Source organism: Dendrobates tinctorius, unplaced genomic scaffold (assembly GCF_039654945.1).
Source record: "Dendrobates tinctorius isolate UK_male_01 unplaced genomic scaffold, ASM3965494v1 ptg000171l, whole genome shotgun sequence".
Classification (NCBI taxonomy): Eukaryota; Metazoa; Chordata; class Amphibia; order Anura; family Dendrobatidae; genus Dendrobates; species Dendrobates tinctorius.
Genome location: NW_027361838.1, coordinates 15998101 through 16010417, shown reverse-complemented (window position 1 = coordinate 16010417; position 12317 = coordinate 15998101). Strand labels below are relative to the sequence as shown.

Genomic DNA, 12317 nt, shown 5'->3' with positions numbered 1-12317 from the left:
ACGATTCTGTACCTCTGCGACTCTCCTGGTTTATGACTTTCGGCCTGAATCTGACTCTCCTTCTGCCTAACGATTCTGTACCTCTGCTACTCTCCTGGTTTATGACTCTCGGCCTGAATCTGACTCTGCTTCTGCCTAACGATTCTGTACCTCTGCTACTCTCCTGGTTTATGACTCTCGGCTTGAATCTGACTCTGCTTCTGTCTACCGTTTTTGTACCATTGCTGCCCGACTGGTTTAGACTCGCATATCTCCACGTTTGTGTCCTGTATTGGAACACCTTTCTGGCGACCGTCCTGCTCTGGTCACTGCTCCTATTCAGACAGCGCCTCCTGGGCTCTGCTATAAATCCAGATCCCTGTATAGGGGTAAAGGGTATCAGTGTTTCTCGGGGTGTTGCCTGGCTGCAGCCCAGACCCGCAGGCGGACGTCACAGCTATGTCACAGGCTCGATGGCACAGCTGTGACCAAAGTGACTAGAGGATAAATGAGATTTTGAATTTCTGCAGACACTTGTGGACACTGGACACTTTTGGATTGTGTGAGGCCCACTGAATATCTGAGCGCTATGTCACAGGCTCGATGGCACAGCTGTGACCAAAGTGACTAGAGGATAAGTGAGATTTTGAATTTCTGCCGACACTTGTGGACACTGGACACTTTTGGATTGTGTGAGGCCCACTGAATATCTGAGCACTATGTCACAGGCTCGATGGCACAGCTGTGACCAAAGTGACTAGAGGATAAGTGAGATTTTGAATTTCTGCTCACACTAGTGGACACTGGACACTTTTGGATTGTGTGAGGCCCACTGAATATCTGAGCGCTATGTCACAGGCTCGATGGCACAGCTGTGACCAAAGTGACTAGAGGATAAGTGAGATTTTGAATTTCTGCAGACACTTGTGGACCCTGGGCACTTTTGGATTGTGTGAGGCCCACTGAATATCTGAGCGCTATGTCACAGGCTCGATGGCACAGCTGTGACCAAAGTGACTAGAGGATAAGTGAGATTTTGAATTTCTGCAGACACTTGTGGACACTGGACACTTTTTGATTGTGTGAGGCCCACTGAATATCTGAGCACTATGTCACAGGCTCGATGGCACAGCTGTGACCAAAGTGACTAGAGGATAAGTGAGATTTTGAATTTCTGCAGACACTGGACACTTTTGGATTGTGTGAGGCCCACTGAATATCTGAGCGCTATGTCACAGGCTCGATGGCACAGCTGTGACCAAAGTGACTAGAGGATAAGGGAGATTTTGAATTTCTGCAGACACTTGTGGACACTGGACACTTTTGGATTGTGTGAGGCCCACTGAATATCACAGCGCTATGTCACAGGCAGAAATTGACTAGTGTATCACAAACTACAAGGTGTATGTAGAATTGGGCAGAGTAGGAATCTCCCTAGAGTGCAGGTCTGTTAGAACGGAACATGTCCTCGACTTATTCTCACAGAGTGACACAGATAGCTTCACTGTGGCTGTGATAACAGCCGTTACACGGTACTGTGTGAGGAGCGTACACCGCTGTATGGTGTGAAAACATGCACGCTCAGTACCTCAGCAGGACAAAAAAAAAAATTGGGATTGCTTTTAAAAAAGCAGTTTGCAGCTCAGTACCTCAGCAGGACAAAAAAAAAATTGGGATTGCTTTTAAAAAGCAGTTTGCAGAGCAGTGGGTAAACAGCAATGCAGCTGTCAGGAAGCCTTAGAAGGCAGCCCAACAACCAACACCACTGATACACCACAATATAGCCGCCCTTTCATACCCCCTGTGACGCCCACCAAAGCAAGCCAATCACTTGCATGCCCTTCTGAAAGATGGTGGTGACCCGTGCCTATGTCATCACGTTGCCCACAGTGTCCGTGGATCCTGATTGGCTGAAAAAAGAGCGCAAAACAAACTTTTGAAACGTGACTTTGGCGCGTAAGTCGCCGACCTCGTGGCCGACCTCATCCTAGGGTCGGGTTTCGTTTCATGAAACCCGACTTTGCCAAAAGTCGGCGACTTTTGAAATTTTTCGACCCGTTTCGCTCAACTCTACCTCCAAGGCATAAAGGGTAAACTCAGGATCAGTTTCCAATTTGGAAAACTAGAAGTTAAATGGGAGAGACCCATCAGTTAGTACGTGTAGGCATGTGGACAGGTGCTCTTCCAGCATGTTGCTGTAACATTGCCTCCTGCTAATACAGATGGTGGTGCTGGATGTTGTGGCATGCTCATAAAAGTTTTTCTACATTTCGGCCATACAAATCCTGCCTTCCGAGGTTGTGGCGGTGAACCAGCTGCGTTGGTGACATCCTCCTCTGTCTCTGCCTTGATCTTTCATTGAACCCCTGCTGACAGGTGGGAAAGTCATCAGTAGCTTCTCTACCAGTGTGCATGTATTCATGCAATCCCTCTCCAGTGGTGGAAGTAATGATGTTAAGTAATCCTTGCAGCGGGTATCCAGAAGGATAGTCATCCAGTAATTTGCACTGGTAACAATACAGGAAACTCCTTGGCTGTTGCGCTGGCACTGTAGCATATATTGGCTCTTGTGTGCCAGGCTGCCCATAGGCAATGACAAACTGTCATGTATAAAACTGTGTAATGTATTGGCATTACCACCACAGACAAACCACCACAGACGGCGCCTGCTCTGTCAATACATTAAGCACCAGGTCGGACATCTATTCCCTTTGTTTTGGTCTACTTCTAAATCATCTAAGCTACTCCTCTTTTTACCTAAGTGAGGTTTGATAAAGATCCATGTTCGGGTCGAAACGTTACCTTGTTATCTCGTCACGCCTTTCTGTGGTGAATTTAATAAATGTTTTCACTTGCATTCAAGAAAATCCATTTGAGTGTGGCTGTTTTTCTTCTATGACTATTTTCTGGACTAGTTCCAGGTTCAGCCAGCACCTTACCTACTAGGCAGAGTGAGCATCATTTCTTAAAATTTACAATATTTTTGTAGGCTTTTGTAGGCAGACTACTCCTATTGGCACAGCAGTACAGTAATTTTTTTGTTTGGCCTACAAATGGCAAAGAGAAGGCAGCAAAATAGATATACTTTTTAGGCACACTATTCATACAGACATGGCTGCAAAGTACACAGATGCTTTTTGGAACAGTACTCCCACAGGCAGAATACACACAGTGGCTTTTTGGCACAATACTCCCACAGGCGTGGATGCAAAATACACACAGAAGCTTAAAGGCCACAGTACTCCCATAGGCGGGGTTGCAGAGTACACATAGCGGCTTTTAGCACACAGTACTCCCACAGATATGGGTGCAGAGTACACACAGTGGCTTTTTGTCACAGTACTCTCACAGATATGGGTGCAGAGTACACACAGTAGCTTTTTGGCACAGTACTCCTTCAGGTGGGGTTGCAGGGTACACACAGAGGCTTTTTGGCACAGTATTCCTACAGGTGGGGTTGCAGAGTACATAACCAGCTTTTTGGAACAGTACTCCACACAGATTTGGGTGCAGAATACACACAGCAGCTTTTTTTGCAGAGTGTGCAGTCTAATTCTATCCCTCAACTCCAGCTGTGTCCTATCCCTACATTAATCAGAGCTGAATGGTGGCATTTGTGATCCGGCGTTTACCGTAGGGTCAGTCACGTGGTGTGCCGGCCAATCACAACCATGCCAATATTTGCATTATTTACTTATTTTTACAGGAAAATTGGAAAACTGTAGGAAATCATAAAGACTGTATGTGATATATGTTTACTAGAGATGATTGGATTGTTTAAAATTAAAATTCACTGGCTGAGTAAATGGTCTAAGTGCAGAAAGGTGCGCTGAGCAAATGGACTGAAAACAGAAAGGAACGCTAAGAAGATGGCCTGAGAGTGGACTGATAGGATCAAGAACTTAGGTTTGAAATGTGACAAAAAGTTGATGGAAATCATTATAGTAAGTGGGGATGATTGGACTGACTCTAAAATTTGCTACGCGTGCCACATATTCTGACCCTCTTTATCTTCTTCAAAAGCTAGGAGATATGAAAAAGGTGTTCAGATATTCAATAAAAACTGGCAATAATTCTAAAATGATTAATGCTTCTCTTAACAGAGAACAGAAACACAGAAATACATTTTTACTTGCAAAATTCAAAAGTGCAAACCTAACTCAAAATCTTCTTAAGTGATGATGAAAAAGCTAATGTGTGCCACTTGTTAACGTGTTTAAACTTGTGTCTGAGTCATTGTCAGACTATAAAAATATATGATTAGAATGTTACAGATTACAGCTCATTTTATGTGAAAATCACTTATATGATGGATGTATAACAGTGGTAAATTGCATTTGTTTCAATGCTGGATGTTTCTGCAATTCAGTGTTTGTAAGTCAATATAAAAGCGATAGCAAAGTAATATTAATACCGAATATACTCGCGTATAAGCCAATATTTTCAGCCCATTTATTGGGCTGAAAGTTCCCCTCTCAGCTTATGCACGAGTCACTTATGCCAGGGGGTCGGCGGGGAGCGGGTGTGTCAGATCATACTCACCCCCCCTGGCTAGTCTCTGCAGCCCCCTGCTTGTTCCACGGTCTCAGGCTTCTTCCTTCAGCGGTCATGTGTTACTGCTCATTAAAGTCATGAATATGCGCATATTCATGACTTTAATGAGTGGTACCACGTGACCGCTGAAGGAAGGAATAGCTGCTGGAGAAGGGGGCTGCAGAGACAGCGCCAGGAGGGGGTAGGTATATGCGATATTCACCTGTCCCCGGGCCACCACTGTGCACCGCTATGTCCTCCGCGTCCTCTGTCAGTGACATTCAGGCAGCAGAGGGCGCAATGACGTGGTTAGTGCACGCCGTTCCCTCTGCCTGAACGTCACTGACAGAGGACCCGGCAGACAGAGCGGCACGCAGCGATGGGACAGGTGAATATCGCAGGTGCTGGGGCCCTGAGCCAGCGGTGACACCGGCAACTGTCCCTCATAGCATGCTGGTTTCCCCGCCTGCTCAGGACACTGGCATCTGCCCCCCAGCGACGAGAGGCGAGTATGTCATTTTTTTATTTGCAACAGCAGCAGTATTATATGGGGCATATTCTATAGAGCATTTTATGGGGCAGCATATGGCGGCATATTCTATGGAGCATTTTATGGGGCAGCATATGGGGCATAATCTATGGGGCAGCATATGGGGGCATAATCTGTGAAGCAACATATGGGGCATAATCTGTGGAGCATCTTATGGGGCAGCATATGGGGGAATAATCTGTGGAGCATTTTATGGGCAGCATATGGGGCATAATCTATGGAGCATCTTATGGAGCATCTTATGGGGGCATAATTTATGGAGCATCTTATAGGGGCATAATCTGTGGCGCATAATCTATGGAGCATCTTATGGTGGCATAACCTATGGAGCAGCATATGGGGCATAAACTATGGAGCATCTTATGGAGGCATAATCTATGGAGCAGCATATGGGGCATAAACTATGGAGCATCTCATGGGGGCATAATCTATGGAGCAGTATATGGGGCATAATCTATGGAGCAGCGTATGGGGCATAATCTATGGAGCATTTTATGGGGCAGCATATGGGGCATAATCTATGGAACATCTTATAGGGCCATAACCTTTATGGAGCAGGATATGGAGCATATTATTATATGGACCATCTTATGGGGCCATTATTAACCTTTGTTCAACATTATATGGGGTGTATTTTGTATGGAGCATTTATGGGGCCATCATGAACTGTATTGAGCATTATATGGGGTTCCTGATTCGATGTGTATATTCAAACACATTTAACCTACCAATGTCTCAATTAATTTTACTTTTATTGGTATCTATTTTTATTTTTTAAATTTAACAGTAGCTGCTGAATTTTCCACCCTAGGCTTATATGTGAGTCAATAAGTTTTCCCAATTTTTTGTGGCAAAATTAGGGGGGTCGGCTTATACTCGGGTCAGCTTATACCTGGGTATATACGGTAATTGTAATTTAATGAAAAATGGCCATGATATCATGAACACTTTACATATTCCACATAAATCTCTTGATAGAAAAATAATTAAATATCAACTATAGACTATAAGAAACCAACTACTTGGCTAACAAGGGATAAATGGCTATTAAAATTATTATTATTATTATGGTCTTTGCATAATGGCAGATTTTAAGCGTGACACATTAACTTTGATGATGAGGCTTTAATAGACTAGGCTCTTGCACTGGTTCTTTCTGATCTTTAGTTGCACAATTGTGTTAGTAGGATTACAGTGTTTGTAGTTGTAATGGAATCATCTTTTCCTTGGCTGTGGCCAAGGTTCATAAGTTAAAGGAGATTTCCATGATAAACATAATTCTTTGCAGTTCATCTATGTGACTACAGATTTCTGATTCCTAAGGTCATATTCCCATGAAGCAGAAATGCTACATTTTTTGGACTGTGTTTTTGTGGCATTTAACAATTTAAGCAAAGTAAATGTGATTTCAGGAAAATTCATGCCCATAGCACCAAAGTTAGCTTTATTGTAAAATACCCAACACTTCTCCCTATTTAGCTAATCCTTAAATGTGTCTTTTTACGTCACTTCCTGAGATGTTTTTGAGCAGCATCAAACAGGATGTCACAGGAGGCTGGGGCTACGCTTCTCTGCAGCGTCTATCACACCTAATATAGTAGGATGCCATCAGGGTGCAACACTACAGTTTCTTGCAACATCACCCACTAAAGACATCCTAGATCTCTGGTCATGGTGATACGAATAGAAGCTGTTGGAGATGTGAGTACAGAGCCTGGACTCTGCTTCTATCTCCATTACCACATATATCTAAACATTCTAAATGTGAAACAAGATCCTGTCAGTGGGTGAAGATTGAAGTATTGAGTGACACCAGGACTCCCCCCGCAGCTTCTATCATCACTCTCAAATGAATTGTCCTCAGGGGACAGTGATAGAAGCAGTGTGAGTGACAAAAACTCTGCCCCTGTTGATGATTTGTTTGACTGTGGTGCTATAAGCTGTCTGGTGTCACTCACTGCTACTATCTCAGCCCCTGATGATGTCTTGTTTCACAGTTAGAAGATGCGGTGGTAGAGATAGAAGGAGAGTGTGAATGCTGCACTCTCCTCTCTCACAGATTCTATCACTATGGATCTAGGATGTCTTTAGAGGGTGGTGATGCAAGAAAATGTAGCAAGTTTCTTTTAGGCTGCCCCCTGATGACATCCTGTTCCAGGAGGTGCGATAGACACTGAAGAGTAGCTACTGCAGCCCAAACCTCATGTAACGTCCTGTTTGAGACTCCTCCCAAATGAAACATCACAGGAAGTCAAGTAAAGAAACAAACAATATTACAGATTAGCTAGATAAGGAGAAATGTAGGATATTTTTATAATAAAGCTAATTACAAAAGTGGTTAGAGTGTAAAGATAAATATTTAAAAATGTAATTTTAGGTGCCGGACACCCCTTTAATTAAGCTGAATGTGCAGATAGCAAATGATTACTGCTTGATGCATTATGTCTCAATGTATAAATAACAATTAGTTACTTATTAGTGCGATTTGTCACGTATTTCCAGAGACGATGTTAACGTTAGCTTATTTCATGATACTGTATATCACTTATTCGTTGGGCAAGGATTCATATAGTGACCCTAGTAAAGATACCTCTTTACGTCCTAATATAAATTAGAATTTATATTGGAGCTTTTACTCAATGAATTAACTGTCAATCATTCAGAAAGGTGATCTGAATACCCACATGGTGTTTGTAGAATGGATAGTCAGCAGGTGCCATGCTAATTTAAATGTTATTCCAAGCACAAGCTATTCCTATTCACTAGCATCATCTGAACAATGATTCATCGCACTACTGCATTTTACTTGGGACTTATTTTAATCCAATTAGCCAATTCATGTTGTCATTTTGACCTACTGTGTTTATTACAGCAAAAGGCAGTTACAAAGTGTTACAGCGAACTGAATTATTTATATCAGCCTCTCGTAGAACCATAGCTTACATCAGAGCTGGTTTGGGACTTAAAATCAGCTCTGGCAGTTTTTCAGCACACAAGCCCATTACAGCCTATATATGGCTTCCAGTTTCAGGCTAAGGTTTATGGGGCTCACTTTTAAGCTATACGATGACAGGGATATTTATTAAAAATGTTATAAATGAAAAGAGGAGCAGTTACAAACAATTAAGGCCTTGCTTTTCATTTTGTTAAGGGACTCTAAAAAGTGAGGGGAATCTGGATAATTGATATGAGCAACTGCTCTACTCTTTCGTTGCACAAAATACATTCCCCAACATTGAAATTGCACCACCGGGAAGGAAATTTGCGGAATTATATGTGACGTTTAATTTCTCTTGCAGTAAAGAATGGATTAGTTGTAAAATCAGTGGAATGCACAATTCAAAGAGTACCATGAATCGTACCATGAATCATTTCTCAACACAAGAACACTATTGCACATATTACTTGGGCTACTGTCTGAGTGGTCTGCAGCATTTCAAGACTTGTCCTCCATCGACTACATAAGAGCAATTGAAAAGGGAGCTGCCAGCAGTGGATCTTGATGATTTGTGTGCCCAAGTGAATTCATCGAAGTAGAACATTCTTTAGACAACCATTAATTACTTCATTGATATCACGACAAGACATGTAAGTGTATGTATTTCTCTGCATGGAACTCATATTTGGTAATGAATAAATTGAAATGTTTCAAAAATGTTGATTCCATTTTTTTCATAATTTTTATAGTATTGACTTATCTATCAATCCTGTGATTTCCATAATTCCACAACATTTTCATGGTTCAATTTTGAAGATGTGTATATAGGAGATGGTCAGGTATTATCCCCTGAATACATCAATACATCAATCTCATTATTGTATTGTAGTAAAGTTATATACCTGCTATGTTTTCTGCGTAGTAACCACCAGCCACAAGAGGTCACTGTCTTCCCTTTGATAGGTTTAGATTTCCCTGTGGACTGCAGGATTAGTTCAGAGATATACAGAGGAGACAGATTATGGACCGCTTTGTAGGTCAGTGTGAGTAGTTTGAACTGGATATGTTGGGGAATTGGAAGCCAATGAAGGGATTTTCATGGGGGAGAAGAAGAGGAGTAGCGTGGAGCCAGTTGGATTACTGGGGCAGCAAAGTTCAGGATGACCTGGAGAGATGCAAATTTTAGCTGGGTGGCCAAGGAGAAGGATATTGCAGTAGTCTAGGTGAGAAATGATAAGAGCGTACATTACAATTTTAGTAGATTTTGGGTTGAGGAAAGGACTGACTCTGGATTCATTTAAAATATTATTACAACAGGAAACTTACCAAAGGCTTACTATGAAGAACACATGTTATCAATTCATAATTGAAAAAAAGGAGTTTAAGTACCATGTAAAATTAATATTAATCTTATTAAAATAGAAGCAAATTATGTAGATAATATAAATACCAAGTCAGAGGCTGCAATTCCATATAATAGTCTAAGGAGACCTCAATACATATTTTGCCCTCAAATAAAATCCTATGATATGCCCATTTAATCAGAATGAAAAATATTTTATAGTATAAAGTGCTGCTGCATAGTGTGCATATATAATAGAGTACAATTCACATTTGTATGACTCACATAGGAGGACAAGGTATGTAGAGGGTGCTCTAGGTCACTTCCTCAGGAAGTTGCATTGTCTACAGAATTTGTTTCTATTTAAATAATATTTATTAAATAAAGATTAATATATATTTTACATGTTACATAAACTCCTTTTTTCAATTATGAATTGATAACATGAAGTTTTGAGTTACATACATTATCATATTTTTGGGTGTATATTGTTATGAAGAGCACATACCTAAATCTGGACTTGGACCCTTTGCGTAACCATTCTGAACCAGCTATTGCTATTGTGCTTTTTGTAAATGTTGTCTTATTTTGACCGCCCTTCGTATCCAGTTATTTACTTTATTTTGTGCGTTACGCACTACAATATACAGCTAAAATTGTTTGTAGGATTTCATTTATACATGTCATTCATTGTTATACTAAAGGTTCCTATAATAGATCTGTATTTAATTTCTTTGATTCTCTGATTGTTACTGAAGTTCCATAGGCTGAGTCTCTGAGACAGAGCCTATGAATATTTATGGTGCACATTACTTGCAATGCTGAATTGCTTCATTACACTTCACAGTAAAAAATAAATGCTATGAGCTATAAATCACACTGACACTGTCTATCTTGAGCTCATAACTTCATCCTATTCCATCTAGGCTGAAATGCTTCAAGAGGTACAAATGCAATTTTCAGTGTAGATAACTAGATGACAAACGCCTCGTATTGTGGTAATTTCACTTCTGGCACTAGGGAGTGTCTAGATCGGACTGTGCTAATATTTTCAATGACAGACAATATAATTGTCAATCTTTTCAAGGTGAAAAGTATTGATTACATTTTAATAGAATAGAATAACATTGTGAAACTAGCATTCTAATCTTCATTGCTGTTTTACTTGTTTCCCCAAAAATAAGACCTACCCCGAACATTAGCCCTAGCATGATTTTACAAAATTTTTGTAATTTGCTTGAAATATATGCCCTACGCCAAAAAAATAGCCATAGTTACAGTCAGGACTGGCATTTCGTAGGGGTGAAGACCACACTAGTCAATTGGCCCACTCTCTTAGAGACCCCAAGAATTTATATTTCAAGGTTAAAACTGTGTAAAAACTGTTGGTGAAAACATGGTCATGTGACCATGAAGTCACCAAAAGTTCTTTAACTGCAGTAGTCTAGAGGAACTAAAGAGTAGACAGGCTGGTATGAACAGCTGGCATTAGTGGGAAGGGGGGCAAATTGGGCAATTTCTCAGGGTCCATCTCTCTTAGGCCCCTTTCACACATCAGTTTTTTGCCGTCAGTTTTTGCCGTCTGACGGATGTTGGCTAAAAAACTGATGCGACTAATCCATTTTTTGACGGATCCGACTAGCGGATCCTGTGAAAAAATAGATTCGTCGCATTAGTTTTTTCATCCGTTTCTTCCATTTTTCGACGGATGCGTTTCTTAAACCATTAATTTTTTCTATTTTAACCAAAGTTTTGTACCTTGCTACCCTAAAGTATTGGACCTTGTTACCTAAAGTATTGGACCTTGTTACCCAAAGTATTGGACCTTGTTACCCAAAGTTACCTTATCATTAAATAAATGAAAGACATTAAAGCTTTTTATAAAAAAAAATATATTTTTATTTATTTAAGAATTATAAATTAAGATAGTTTGGGGTGGAGATAGTACTGGAGGGGCTGACAGATCGGACCACTTCGATAGTGGGAGTATGGAGAGCAGATTGTGGTGGTGACGGATCAGAAAGTAAAGGTGAAGGGGTGGAGAAACCAAGAGGATGGGTGGAAAAAAAATGGGAGTAGGGATGGGATTTGGTAAGGTTTGAGGGATGGAGTGGAGGGATTGAGAGACAGAAGAGGTGGTGGGTAGAGAAGAGGGTTGTATTTGGGGCATAATGGGTGTGGAAGGAGGCTGGTGGTAGTGGGCAGGGAGTACAGGTTGGGCAGGGAGTACAGGTAATAATAAATTCGAGCATGCTCAGTTAAAAAAAGGAATCCATTGCCGGACTCTGTCATTTGACAGATTACGATGGATCCTGCGCTCATAGGCTTCCATTCTAGCAAGCTACGGATCCGTCGCGGTCCGATTTTTCGACGTAGACAAAAAACATTACTTTGTCCGTCATCTCTGGCCGACAGACAAACAATTTTTGACGGATCCAGCAAATGACAGAAGAAACGTGAGGCCTTCCATCTCTAATACAGGTCAATGAGAAAAAACTGATCCAGCGGCATCAGTCGCTGGATCCGTTTTTTTCAAAATTCGACGGATTTTGACTGATAGCAAAACACTGATGTGTGAAAGGGGCCTTAGAGGGGTTCCGCTTTTCTATTCTGAGGTTAAAACTGCTTAAGGACTTTTGGTGACATCATGGTCATATGAACATGATGAAACCAAAAATTCTTTTAACTGCAGAAGTTTAGATGAGCTGAAGAAGAGACAGGCTGGTATATATGTGCACTCTGTGTATATTTACATGTATACAGTCATGGCCAAAAGTATTGACACCCCTGCAATTCTGTCAGATAATACTCAGTTTCTTCCTGAAAATGATTGCAAACACAAATTCTTTGGTATTATTATCTTCATTTAATTTGTCTTAAATGAAAAAACACAAAAAGAATTGTCCTAAAGCCAAATTGGATATAATTCCACACCAAACATAAAAAAGAGGGTGGACAAAAGTATTGGCACTGTG

The 12317-nt window shown here is 41.0% G+C and overlaps 1 protein-coding gene across 2 annotated transcripts in view; it reads left to right on the top strand.

Moving 5' to 3' along the window:
- The window catches only part of TMEM200C (transmembrane protein 200C), a 399449-nt gene that overhangs the window by 278986 nt on the left and 108146 nt on the right, over window positions 1-12317 (top strand). Inside the window, exon 2 of one of the 2 annotated variants that reach the window (XR_012221272.1) lies at window positions 8362-8650. The exons of the other annotated variant lie outside the window; for it this stretch is intronic. The gene's annotated coding sequence lies outside the window, so the exon portion shown is untranslated. The remainder of the gene's footprint in view (window positions 1-8361; window positions 8651-12317) is intronic. 2 annotated transcript variants of the gene reach the window in all.